This window comes from Periplaneta americana, chromosome 2, assembly GCF_040183065.1.
Source record: "Periplaneta americana isolate PAMFEO1 chromosome 2, P.americana_PAMFEO1_priV1, whole genome shotgun sequence".
NCBI classification, from domain to species: domain Eukaryota; kingdom Metazoa; phylum Arthropoda; class Insecta; order Blattodea; family Blattidae; genus Periplaneta; species Periplaneta americana.
Window position 1 is genome coordinate 20,207,034 of NC_091118.1, and position 13,352 is coordinate 20,220,385.

General features: G+C 33.5%; 1 protein-coding gene across 3 annotated transcripts in view; it reads left to right on the forward strand.

Moving 5' to 3' along the window:
• Positions 1-5,338: 5,338 nt before the first annotated feature.
• Positions 5,339-13,352, forward strand: part of LOC138715513 (CARD- and ANK-domain containing inflammasome adapter protein-like) — a 44,978-nt gene continuing 36,964 nt past the window's right edge. For 2 of the 3 annotated variants that reach the window (XM_069848545.1, XM_069848525.1), the window contains exon 1: positions 5,339-5,426. The gene's annotated coding sequence lies outside the window, so the exon portion shown is untranslated. Of the gene's footprint in view, positions 5,427-5,470; positions 5,490-13,352 lie in introns of those variants that run through there. The other variant, XM_069848535.1, reaches the window with a different exon arrangement.

Here is a 13,352-nt window from a genome sequence, read left to right on the forward strand (position 1 = left end):
AACCTCTTGCCCGTCACTTCTGGTGGCAGTCGGTAGACAAGGACCTCAGACAAGGACAGTAGAAATCACGCCAACTTAACCCTCATGCACTGTAGCAACTCCGCCGACAATCGCTGGCGATGATCGCCGTAAACAAACCGTACCTTTACTGCTAAAGAAGACGCAACGATGCAGCACAGAATTTTCTGAAATGAAAAATTTGGCAGTTGACAACGTAGGCCAGTGATGTTAACTGATGCCCATAGGAACAAGCGCGCGCTTTAGAGCCCAGGAGAGCCTGAGCGCTTTACAGCGGAAAGGAAAGAGACAGACGAAAGAGGTAGCATATGCCGCTTGGTCGAGCCATATTCAGGGATGGCCAGCACTGATCCAATTGATAAAGGGAAGAGAACTTATTAAAACTGTATCATGTTAAATTTTAGATTTGTCTGAGAAGTATAAGTGCATTATAAGAATGTAAGTTTTAATTTTAATGTTCATTTTTCACAAGTTTGATTTTTTTATTCAAAAGGAATATTTTCTCAACTTTTTTTTACAGAAAAGTGAACTTTTCAGATATGTTTGTTTAGTAGCCTTACAGGTACTGAAACAATGTTTTCGTAAATCTGATATATCGTAAATACGTATTACTGGAGATAGTGTATTAAAATGTTTGAAAATATTCGCATGGAAAATGTTTGTAAGGAAATGAATTAACAAAGCAAATATTGTTACATCACAAACAAAAGATTTGTGCCTATGTATTGGTAAAACATCAGCTCTATAGCTTCAGCAGATTTCGAGATAATTCAATATTCTGATAACAGAAAGTTGCGCACCAATATCACCTAAAAGCATAATGCGACAAGAGTTTTATTATGTGATATTAGTTACAGTTAAAACATATACCTAGGCAACTTTGCTTTGTACTATAATATTGTTTTGATTACTTTCATAAGGCTAAAGATACCATCAATATCAATTTCAATTTATCATGTCATATTCAATATCTTTCTTTGGGATAACACTTTGTGTTTAATTCACTTAGTACAGTATAGTTGCAGTTATTATGGAATTTGTGTGAATATTCTTTCTTTACTCTTTATTATGTTATTAACGTTTAAAACACAACTACAATATTAGGCTAAGAAATAGGTGTTAGTACTTTTGTTTTACAGACAATATAGAAAATAACAAACAGAAAGAAGCCATATAAAATAACGACATAAAATTTCACGTTCCGTTTGAAGTTTGTGCACCACTGTTTTCTTAATCCAACAGGCTGCTTATTCCTCCTAGCATACCTAGCGCTTAATGCCCGCGCACGACGTCAAGGTCAGAAAAATGCGCTTGCTTTGAAATCACTGACATAGGCTATAAGCTTACGCTTCAGTCAAACCTCTGTTTACAGCAAATAAATTTGTAGGCATATCCATTTTATTTTTTGGATAAAAATAAGAACACAGAAGGAACATCTCCTGGACTTGCCATCGTACCACTCCTCTGATGCTTCTGTGTTGTTCAAGTATGAGTTACGACATGCATATTTTTGGCTACACAAACTTTCGTCTTCTCCGCTAAATAGTAATGTGTTATTTCTTTTGTGTACCTTTATAGTTCATTTTACAATTATTGCTTTATTTATACAAATCATCTGTGCACCAGAGAAATATTTGAATGGCATCTTAAAAAAAATGCTGGCGGTAGAAAAAGAAATAGAACCAAGAGAAAGGAAGACGATTTACACGTGCACAAATTCCACAGCACCAGAGAGTTGCTGATTTTCCTTGTCATTAGGGCTAGGATTTTGATGAAATTGCATCTTTTTTCTAGTAAGTCAAAAACATAGCTGCTTTAGTATTTATGTGTTATGTGATAAACTGAGTGTTTTAAGACTTATTTTCAGGGCTTTTTTTTTTTGCATTTTTTGCCTTTTCAACTCATAAGAGCATCTTTTGTTTTATTCGGTCATTTTTTAGGCATTTTCATTTAATTTTGGCCATAAATCCCCATTATTAATGTAAAATAATGTCTATTTCCTTTTATATTTCCTTTACATATTTTGTCCATTAATACTCATTATTTTGTATGATATTTTAATCGTTTTTCTATACAAATATTGCCATTTTAATCTAGTACACCCCACGTAATGGATCAGTTCGACCACTCCTTCACTATAGACTCCTCTATACATGCTAATTCCAGATAAGAGTGGCCTTGTGGTAGACTACATGGAAACTAAAAGTAAAGTAAATCCATGGTGCTACAGCCCATGAAGGGCCAAGACCGACTAGCTGACTGCTGACCTCACGTCCACATGCCGACGCAGAGGTGAACGATCATACAGTAGAACCCCGATTATCCGTCACCCTATTAACCGATTGCTGGATTATCCGACTATCTTTCTCTTGCTTTTTTTTTTTTTTTGCTACAGACTATATAGTCTGTCTTCTTAATATATATGAAGTACTACTATACGTTATATTAGTACCAGCACGTATTTTGTCTAGAGTATGTTATTACGAACCTTGACACTTACACAGTATGATCTGCTGTTAGAGTTGCCGTACTGTAGAATTTCTATATAAAATATATTCCATGAGTATCAAAAGAAAATGTGTTGTGCTAAGTACCAAAAAAAAACGCAAATAATTATAATTGAGTGGTTCGGGGAAAGACAAACTGTGGCTCATCTCGCATCAGAGTACGAGATTGGTGTTACAACTGTGCACGATTTAATAAAAATCAACAATAAAGTGTATAAAGTATGTAAATCTACAACGCGAGACCTGTATTATTCTTATGTTTCCGCTGACAGCCATTACAAGGAATTTGCTTGCCTCTTAAAAACCCGTCGTTGACAACTAGTCTTGAATGAGTGAACTTTTGATTCACTATCTAGCGTGTTAAACACAAGAACACGGGGGAAATTAATAAATACAAGTATTATTCACTTAATTTACGAAAATCTTTTACGGTACGGATTATCCGATTTTTTCGCTTAACCGTTCAGTCCAATCCCTTCATTACCACGGATAATAGAGGTTCTGCTGTACATGGAAACTACATCAGATAAAATAATTAAAGTGTAGATACTATTTAGAAAAAATTATGTAAAATTTAATTTAATTACTAGTCTAAATATTAAGTAATACAAAACCTCTTTTTCTACTAAGGTAATTATGTAAGATCAATTTTTAGGGCATTTTTAAGAGCATTTTTGAAAGATTTTTAGATCATAAATGCATTGTTTTTAGGACATTTTTTCATGATTTATGGGTCGTCAAAATCCTAGCCCTACTTATCATCATGGCTCTTTGTTTCCCAGTGAACTATTACCAACATTACAGCGGAGAACTTACGATCATTTTCAGAAGTACCACGGGAAATATGAAATGTAGGCCCTATGTCTAAGACGATATTGACACTACAATACACAAATGATGTTACAAAGTAGATAGATATCAATCAGTAAACAATTCAATTCTACAATACTTCACATTGCGATATCCTTCGGAGCATTCAAATGACTTCCTGTCTGGCAATTTGAAGGCTATCAACATTAACAAGCAGGACGACCATTCGCACGCTGCCAGTGGCTTGAAGTGCATTACATATGAGCTTTAAAACTCGTCTATTTTGATTTTTATGACGCAGCATCTCTCATCAACGCACATTTCGGTTTTTCCATTTTACTATGAGTTACATAATTTCTGATCGCTTGCCTCTCCGGTTTTCAATGAAATTATGTTCAATGAATTAAATGAAACTAATTAATTCCCAGTTCTCAAGAAAAATGCTTATAAATAGTTCCTGGAACAGCCTCCATATGTTCAATGCTATTTTCTTAAAGTGAAAACCTCTATAGAGATTTTTGTAGCATCATAAATAAGGAGCGGATTCCTATGTAATTAAATATTCTTTTTGCGTGTGATAAAACACAATTAACAAAGTTAAAAATTCCGAACATGAAGTTTCAAACCCGAATTTCATTTCACATAAAAACACATATTTTCACAAAAATTATGTAAATACATATTTTTAGGAAATCTATTATAAACACATAAACCTTGGAGTTTTTTTACTTAAATAATTTTTTTAACAAAAACTTTTAAATATTTTAAAACTAAATCAATTATATCACTCAGAAGTACGTTATCTTTTTTTTTTTTAAGAATTCTTGGTTGCTTCGTGTTTCTAAGCGCTGTGTGGTGTATCCGTGATCCATTTTCGTAATAGTATCGCCTCAAGTTCTGAGAACTGCTAGGTAGCGTATCGGTGTTATTATTAGAGAATAAATTAACATGGACAAGGAGGAGAGATCTTGCAACACATAATTAGGAATGTTTATTGTTGCTGAAGATGATTTCATTTCATTTTTTTTTTGTGAAACACAACAGATAAGAGCTCGGGTATGAACATTATTTAATTTAAACAAATCTCCCGCCTCTCGCTCATGTCTATCAAGTAAGGCAACATATCTTGTTGTGATTTGCTGTTATTGGCTTCGTAAATCGATATCCTTCAAGATATACTGAAAGATGGTTGTTTAAAAAAACGATTTGGCTTTCCTATTAGCAAATTTAAGCTTTTTGTGTGACACCATAAAAAACTCGAAACATCCAAAAACCTGTTGTCTGAAACAGGGAGGTGCATGCCATGGAAATTAAACTAGACTCGCTACCAGGTTCAGAAGCACAATTACTAAGGGACAAATTCCAGAATGTGTTTGGGAAAAACAGTGGATATAAAAAAATGTGTGAAGTTGCTCAAGTATTGGAGGGTGTGCCTGTAGGTGAAATTGACGGTGTATGTGTTTGTGACATTCCTCTCTTTAAATATGCACGTCTGACGTCCTGTGATGTGGAAAGATCGTGTTCACAGTATAAGTCGTTCAGAGATAATCGGTATGAATTTGTGATGGAGAATTTGGAGATGACCTTTGTTGTTCACTGCAATTCTCGGCCAACTACTAGCACTCAAGTGTGGTTGGAGTGTACCTAGTAACATTTTTTTTTTCAAGCTAAGTAAGGTATTTTTGTCATATTTAAAAAAATATTTTTTTTATTTTTAGCAAATATTTTCGTACTTTTTAGCACATAAAACTAAATATATTTAAATTTTTTAGCACATAAAAATCCGCTCCCTAATCATAAATATTTGTCTTGATACAAAAATGAGAAAGCATAAAGAATCTCACGTTTGATATAATTAACATAAAATGACATAAATTTAACGTGGCGGAAACTGAGTAATATGTTGCTGAGGAATATGTTCAATATTTAGCAGGTCAGAGGTCAGTAACTCATATCTCTGTTCTGCGAAAACATCTGACGTCAGTAAGCACTCATGTTTTGTATATAACTGTAACACACGGCCACATCATTCCATAACACAGCATCTGGATTACAGCACAAGGCCTCCTACAACCTCTTGTGTTTCATCTGGTGAGCGATTTTTGTTTCGAATTTATTGTGACTACAAAAGCGAGAGCAAGTTCTATAAAACTCGTAAGTCATAACATTGCCAGTCTTCTGCAAATCATGCCTAGGCCTACTTCTTTTTGCAGTGCTCATTTTGTCTTGGAAAACTAGATTGAGACAGCCTCTGATTAAGAATCTGTGTTCACTTTAATATCTGTTGATTAAGGGTATATGTACGTGAACGACCACAAATATTATAAGAAAATTGAGGCTCTAAATTTCTAATATTTTATAAGAAAATGAACTCAGAATTGGATAAAAATTACAAGGTACCACAACAAGACTTATTAGAACTTAAATATCTGATAAAAGTATAAAGAATGGTTACTAATAATATTTTTCAAACCAGTTTTATCAAAGTATGAAAAAAAAAATTCTGCAGTTACATCATTTGGTAACCACAACATTGTTATGGTCTTTCTGACATCTTTAATATTTTTCCTGCATGTACTAGACACTTATTTCTGAAAAGTAGACTACTCTCAGACATTTAGAGTTGTTTATTTTAATAAAATTAATTTTTTATCTCATATATATATATATATATAATATTAAAATTTACATAATGTTTTGTGACCTAATTTTTCTATTTTCAAAGAAATGGGCATTATTGTAGTCTACCTTTTGCATAAATGCATGTTAAATCAGTGTACAAAATTTCGTAATTCTATCTCTAATGGTTGTGAAGTTATGAAATAATATGTGTGAAAATGTTCAAATTTTGGAAAATTTAACTTAAAGTAAGAAGTGAATTCTAAAAAATATAATTAGTAATTTTTTTATACTTTTATCAGATATTTAAGTTCTAATAAGTCTTGTTGTGGTACCTTGTAATTTTTGTCCAATTGTGAGTTCATTTCCTTATAAAATTTTAGAAATTTAAAGCCTGCATTTTCTGATATTTGTGGTCGTTCACGTACATATACCCTTAAATTCATGTAATCATTTAAGTACGTAGGCCTATATTGAATGGCTTTCGACACATTTTATGAAATTTGAACTCAATGATCGAAGGTTTGATACCTCGTTAGATTGCTATAAGTTATTAAAATTATTTTTATCATATAAAGTGCCCCTCTGATTGAGGTTCTATTGTCGTATGCATCTGAAGTCTGATTAGTGTAATATGTAGCTAATCGGCGATGTATGTAATGGAGGGAGAAAGGAACTAGCCACCCTACCTCATTATCTTCTGGCCTAGTTGCCTCATAAATGGTACCATGTTAGTGCCATTTGTGAGGTTCAGACCTGTCTTCGGACAGTTGACTAAACAACAACAACATATAAAGTGATTTTATTCCTTAAATGTTAGTGTTTAGAATAGAACAACTTGTTTGGTCTTAAGTGTGGTTTCGTAGTCAACAACTGTAATAGTAATATGCGTTACAAGAGCGGTATGTTGACGTTTTCATGGTCGAGGAAAAAATTGAAAAAATCGAAACATAGTTGAGCTTTTTTAATTTCCGAGAACATGAAAACAAACATACCGCTCGTGTATCGTACATTATTTTGTGCGAAGATCGTTTATTACATACCTGAAAGACGAATTTCTAATTAGTTGCAATGAAATCTCCATGTTGGTTTCTGTTTAATGACGCCAACTTCGGAACACCAAAATATCTTTCTTCAACATTGTTGCTGTAAAATGTTTTCTGTGTTTACTATACTCCAGCAGGCCGTGAAATACGTCTGTCTTTTTTTTCCCCAGTCTATAAATAAAACAAACGGTAAGGTTATGTAATGATTTATTTTTCATTTTAATATTTTAACAATATTATTTATATAACATATTGCAGTAATAACATCGGCATCTGGAATCTCGTTGATTTTTTCACGGCTATGTTAAACGTCTCTAAAAATAATATGTTAAAAGCCTAAAGCAGTAAAATGAATGTCGCGCTTAAGCGGTAAGAAGAGGGAAATTGTTATGTGTGTTACGTTGGGAATACTGAATGTGGTATTTCACACTTACCGCGTATTGGTTCTGTGCGGAAAACAAGCAAATACGCACGATCTCGCACAAAAATCATTTTAGACCTACATTAGCACAAAGATACGTACACAGTTTGTATATAGTTCCAAACAAAATTTTAGCATTGTTTGTCTATGGAGTTAAGGAACATGTTGTCGATATTAATGTTTTTAAATATGTAGGCTAATATTGATATTTTTCCTAAAGGTGATTTGTGAAGTATTTGAGTCAAATAACCAATCAAATACATTCACGTTATTCCATATTATTGCTTCATCTTAGTCTATAGGCCTATCTCAGGAAGTCCGTACGCCTTCTTTCATTTCTCACGATCAAATTATGATTTTTATACTGAACAGTATTTCAGACTCGCTATAGTAGGCTAATAGTCTAATGTAGGCCTATTAAATATTGACATTTTACACTAACAGTATTGTTTTAAGGGAGGAATGGTGTGAAATATCTTCAGTTTCATAAAATACTTCGATTTACTTTCTTGCTTTCATATTAATCCCAATGTCTATTTAAAATATATCACCACTATTCCTACAATCAGCTGCTTTGGCAGCCATTTTTTAATGTTTGCACAATTTAAATGACCTCCTTGTCAAAACTTTAAACACTATTTTTCTCTGCTTTAATTAACTTATTTTGGTAACTTAATTGTTCGTCCAGGAACCCGAGGGTTCATTTCCGCCCTCACATAAGTCCGCCATCGGTCCCTATCCTGTGCAAGATTAATCCTGTCTCTATCATCATATCCCATCTCCCTCAAATCCAGTTTAATATTATCCTCCCATCTACGTCTCGACCTCCCCAAAGGTCTTTTTCCCTCCGGTCTCCCAACTAACACTCTATAGGCATTTCTGGATTCGCCCAAACGTGCTACATGCCCTGCCCATCTCAAACGTCTGGATTTAATGTTCCTAATTATGTCAGGTGAAGAATACAATGCGTGCAGTTCTGTGTTGTGTAACTTTCTCCAATCTCCTGTAACTTCATCCCGCTTAGCCCCAAATATTTTCCTAAGCAACTTATTCTCATACACTCTTAACCTATGTTCCTCTCTCAAAGTGAGAGTCCAAGTTTCACAACCATACAGAACAACCGGTAATATAACTGGTTTATAAATTCTAACTTTCAGATTTTTTGACAGCAGACTAGATGATAAAAGCTTCTCAACCGAATAATAACAGGCATTTCCCATATTTATTGTGTGTTTAATTTCCTCCCGAGTGTCATTTATATTTGCTCCAAGATATTTGAATTTTCCTCCCCCCTTTCGAAGGATAAATCTCCAATTTTTATATTTCCATTTCGTATAATATTCTCGTCACGAGACATAATCATATACTTTGTCTTTTCGGGATTTACTTCCAAACTGATCGCTTTACTTGCTTCAAGTAAAATTTCCGTGTTTTCCCTAATCGTTTGTGGATTTTCTCCTAACATATTCATGTCATCCGCATAGACAAGAAGCTGATATAACCCGTTCAATTCCAAACCCTGCCTGTTATCCTGAACTTTCCTAATGGCATATTCTAAAGCGAAGTTAAAAAGTAAAGGTGATAGTGCATCTCCCTGCTTTAGTCCGCAGTGAACCAAATATTTTCCTAAGCACCTTAATCTCGAACACTCTTAACCTCTCCCAAAGTGAGAGTTCAAGTTTCAGAACCATACAGAAGAACCGGTAATATAACTGTTTTGTAAATTCTAACTTCCGTAATATTTTTTTTGAGAGCAGATTAGATGACAAAAGCTTCTCAACAGAATAATAACACGCATTTCCCATATTTATTCTGCGTTTAATTTCCTCCCGAGTGTCATTTATATTTGTTACTGTTGCTCCAAGATATTTGAATTTCCCCCCCCCCTTTCGAAGGATAAATCTCCAATTTTTATATTTCCACTTCGTACAATATTCTGGTCACGAGACATAATCATATACTTTGTCTTTTTGGGATTTACTTCCAAACCGATCGCTTTACTTGCTTCCAGTAAAATTTCCGTGTTTTCCCTAATCGTTCGTGGATTTTCTCCAAACATATTCACGTCATCCGCATAGACAAGCACCTGATGTAACCCGTTCAATTCCAAACCCTGCCTGTTATCCTGAACTTTCCTAATGGCATATTCTAAAGAGAAGTTAAAAAGTAAAGGTGATAGTGCATCTCCCTGCTGTGAACCAAATATTTTCCTAAGCACCTTATTCTCGAACACTCTTAACCTCTCCCAAAGTGAGAGTTCAAGTTTCACAACCATACAGAACAACCGGTAATGTAACTGTTTTGTAAATTCTAACTTTCATAATATTTTTTAGAGAGCAGACTGGATGACAAAAGCTCCTCCACAGAATAATAACAGGCTTCTTAGCTTAGCGTTTAACTTCAAGGGCCAAAAAGGTCCGCGATACTTCGCGTATACAGCATTGCAATGCGGGGAGTATAAAAACAAGAACGTGAAAGAATATAAATAAACACTTCATTTCAAATCCCAAACATCTTCACAATGCTCACAATAACAATCAAGAACTGTATAAAGGCTTCTCGCAATTTATAGCAATACTAGTGGCTTGTGCAGCAAATGCTGCAAACTAAGTTCATTAGACGTTCAAATAAAATTTTTTCTGATTTATTTTCAATGAAGAATACCAGACATTTTGAAAGTTATTTGCTGCCATAATAATGAAACATTCTCCCTCTGAATGGTTTTTTATGACAAATACTTTTTCTTGAACCTATCCAGCTTCAGTTTTTGAGTTTCAACGCGAAAACGCAAGTAAAAATGTCAGGACGATCAGTGGGTTTTTCATGTGTGAGTACAGCAATAGCTACTCAGGTTATTGCGGATTCTAGTGAAAGTTAAAAAAAGTCAGGTTTGCTTTGCTTTCGTACAATACACATAGCATCTTGGTATAGCTGCTGCTTGTAGAGCTTGAAATGTAGAGGGTAAAATCATTTTATCCTGCTAAGAGATCTTGCTGAAATGATCGGGAGACTACAAAATTTTGTAGGCCTCTTATTTTATCAGTAAGTAATACCTTTCGGTCTTTCCTTAGGAACTGTAATTTTTGCGCTCTCTCGAGCCAATACTGAAGAGAATGACGCATATAAGTATCTACACCACACCGTCATTAAGTATATGAAAAAGACCCAACCACACTTGTTTAATAACCTAAAAAATATTTGGTTTTTAATAACAATATAATATTATGTACGTTTTGTAATTTTATATATATATATATATATATAAGTTATATATATATATATATAGCCGCCATTCAGTAAATTATGGAAATGAAGATCTAATTTAAGATTTTATCTACATCTACTTACATAATGCCAAACCGTTTCACTTTCATATCATCAATAGAGCATTAATATATATAATTAATGAAAAATAGTCACATCATGGCATTAACTATAATAATATTTCATTTCTAATGGTAATAATGTCATCAAACCACCTCAAGTTTTGTAGATTTTAACACCCAAAACACAGCTGTACTCAGAAAAGTACACAGCGCAGAATCAGATCTGTAAATTATTTTTAGTAAGTCTTGAAATGTTTAATAACCAATTGAATTTGAACTCTAAATGTGTCAGAAATCCTGCAGGTCATGGCCTTCGTGTAATAGAGTATTGTTTATTGTAGTGTGTGTTTTGTTTTATTCTGAAATGCAATTAATTAGTTCTCAAAACTGACGACATGGATTTTGAAAAATACGAAAATTATGTAGGAAAATTGACATTTCACTGAAAACTACTATTTTTCTGAAAAACTTTGGATTCCAAGCTTCAAAATGAGGGGCCATTTATTAAAATCCGTTCAGCCGTTTTCCCGTAATTTTCATTACCAGTTCAAATTAGATATATACTAGTGGCTTGTGCAGCAAATACTGCTGCAAACTAAGTTCGTTAGACGTGCAAATAAAAATTTTTCAGATTTATTTTCAATGAAGAATACTTGTCTTTTTGATAGTTATTTGCTTCCATAATAATGAAACATACTCCCTCTGAATGCATTTTTTTAGGCGAAATACTTTTTCTTGAACCTATCCAACTTCAGTTTTTTAGTTTCAACGCGAAAACGCAAGTATCAATGTCAAGACGATAGCAGTAGCTATTTCAGGTCATTGTGGATTGTAGGCAAAAGTTAAAAAAATGTCAAGTTTGCTAAGTTTTCGAACAATAGCATTTTCGTGTAGAACTTGAAATGTAGAGCGTAAAATCATTTTATCCTACTAAGAGATCTTGCTGAAATGATCTGGCGACCACAAAATTTTCTAGGCCTCTTATTTTATCAGTAAGTAATACCTTTTGATCTTTCCTTAATAACTGTAATTTTTGCGCTCTCTCGAGCCAATACTGAAGACAATGACACATATCAATATCTACACTACACCGCCATTAAGCATATGAAAAAGACCCAACCCCACTGGGTTAATAAGTATAAAAATATTTGATTTTTAATAACAATATTATTATCTTACTTAAGTTTTGTAGTTATATATAGCAGCCACTCAGTAAATTATAGAAATGAAGATCTAAATTAAGATATTCTCTACATTTACTTACATAACCACAAAACGTTTCACTTTCATGTTATCAATATAGCATCAATATTATGTACAATTAATGAAAAAATAGATGCATCATCATATTAACTATAATAATATTTAATTTCTAATGGTAATAATGTCATCAAACCACCTCAAGTTTCGTAGATTTGAATATCCAATACACAGAAAATTATACACTGCAGAATCAGTTTTTAATAACAAATTGAATTGAGCTCTAAATATGTCGGCAATCTGCAGGTCATGGCCTTCGTGTAATAGCCTATTGTTTATTGTAGTGTGTGTTTTGTTCTGAAATTCAATCAAGTTGGCCGTTATTGAATAAAATTAGTTCTCAAAACTGACAACAGATGGATTTTGGAAAATAGGAAAATTATGTAGGAAAATTGACATTTCACTGAAAACTACTACTTTTCCGAAAAACTTTAGGTTCCAAGCTTCAAAATGAGGGGCCATTTATTAAAATCCTTTCAGCCGTTTTCCCGTAATTTTCATTACCAGTTCAAATTAGATATATATAGACGATGAATCCCGTCTCTTTTTCATAAGTAAAAACAGCTTCACGTTATTTAAATATCTAGAAACATCCCGGAGAGATATAATTGCGATGTTAAGAAAACCGTGGTACCGTCTGAGCCAACTCACTCTGACATGTATGCTAATTGTATCAACATTTACATTAAATTATTACAGTAAAACCTTGCTAAAACGTACCCTCTGTAAAAAGAAAACCTGCAGAAACAAAAAATAAATTTGAGAACGGAATAATTTCGTATATAAAATAATACTTTAAAACGGAAAACTGCCAAACGCGAAAACGGAATCATTTTTAGGCACCATTTAGGTAAAAAAAAACCTGACTGAAACGGATAATTTTAATCATAACTGTTGCTAAATTCTATCAAACAATTTTTAATTTTGCGATAATACGCTACAAAGCATGGCATAACTTTTTTGTGTGACTGTACATGCAATGATCTGGAAGACTTTCGCTATTCTTCGTCAGGCGTTGGGGTGAAGCTTCTCTAACCATGTCACTATTCTGTGCTTATTGTCAAGGTCCCGGGCAAGTTACTGACCTCGTGTACTGTTACTTCTTCCAACCCTCTTGCATTTTCGTTCATTTATTCTGCAGTTCTGTGCTATAAAAAAGCCAATACAGTTATAAAGGACAGTGCGAGTAGAATAAAACTGCGAATAATTGTAGTGTAGTATCCATTTTATTTCAAATTTCCGTTTATTTTCTGAGTTTTGTGTTAATATGCCAATACAGTGTTAAATAACAGTACGAATAAAGTAAAACTGTGCTTTTTAATGAAAAAAGCTTAGATGACCAATC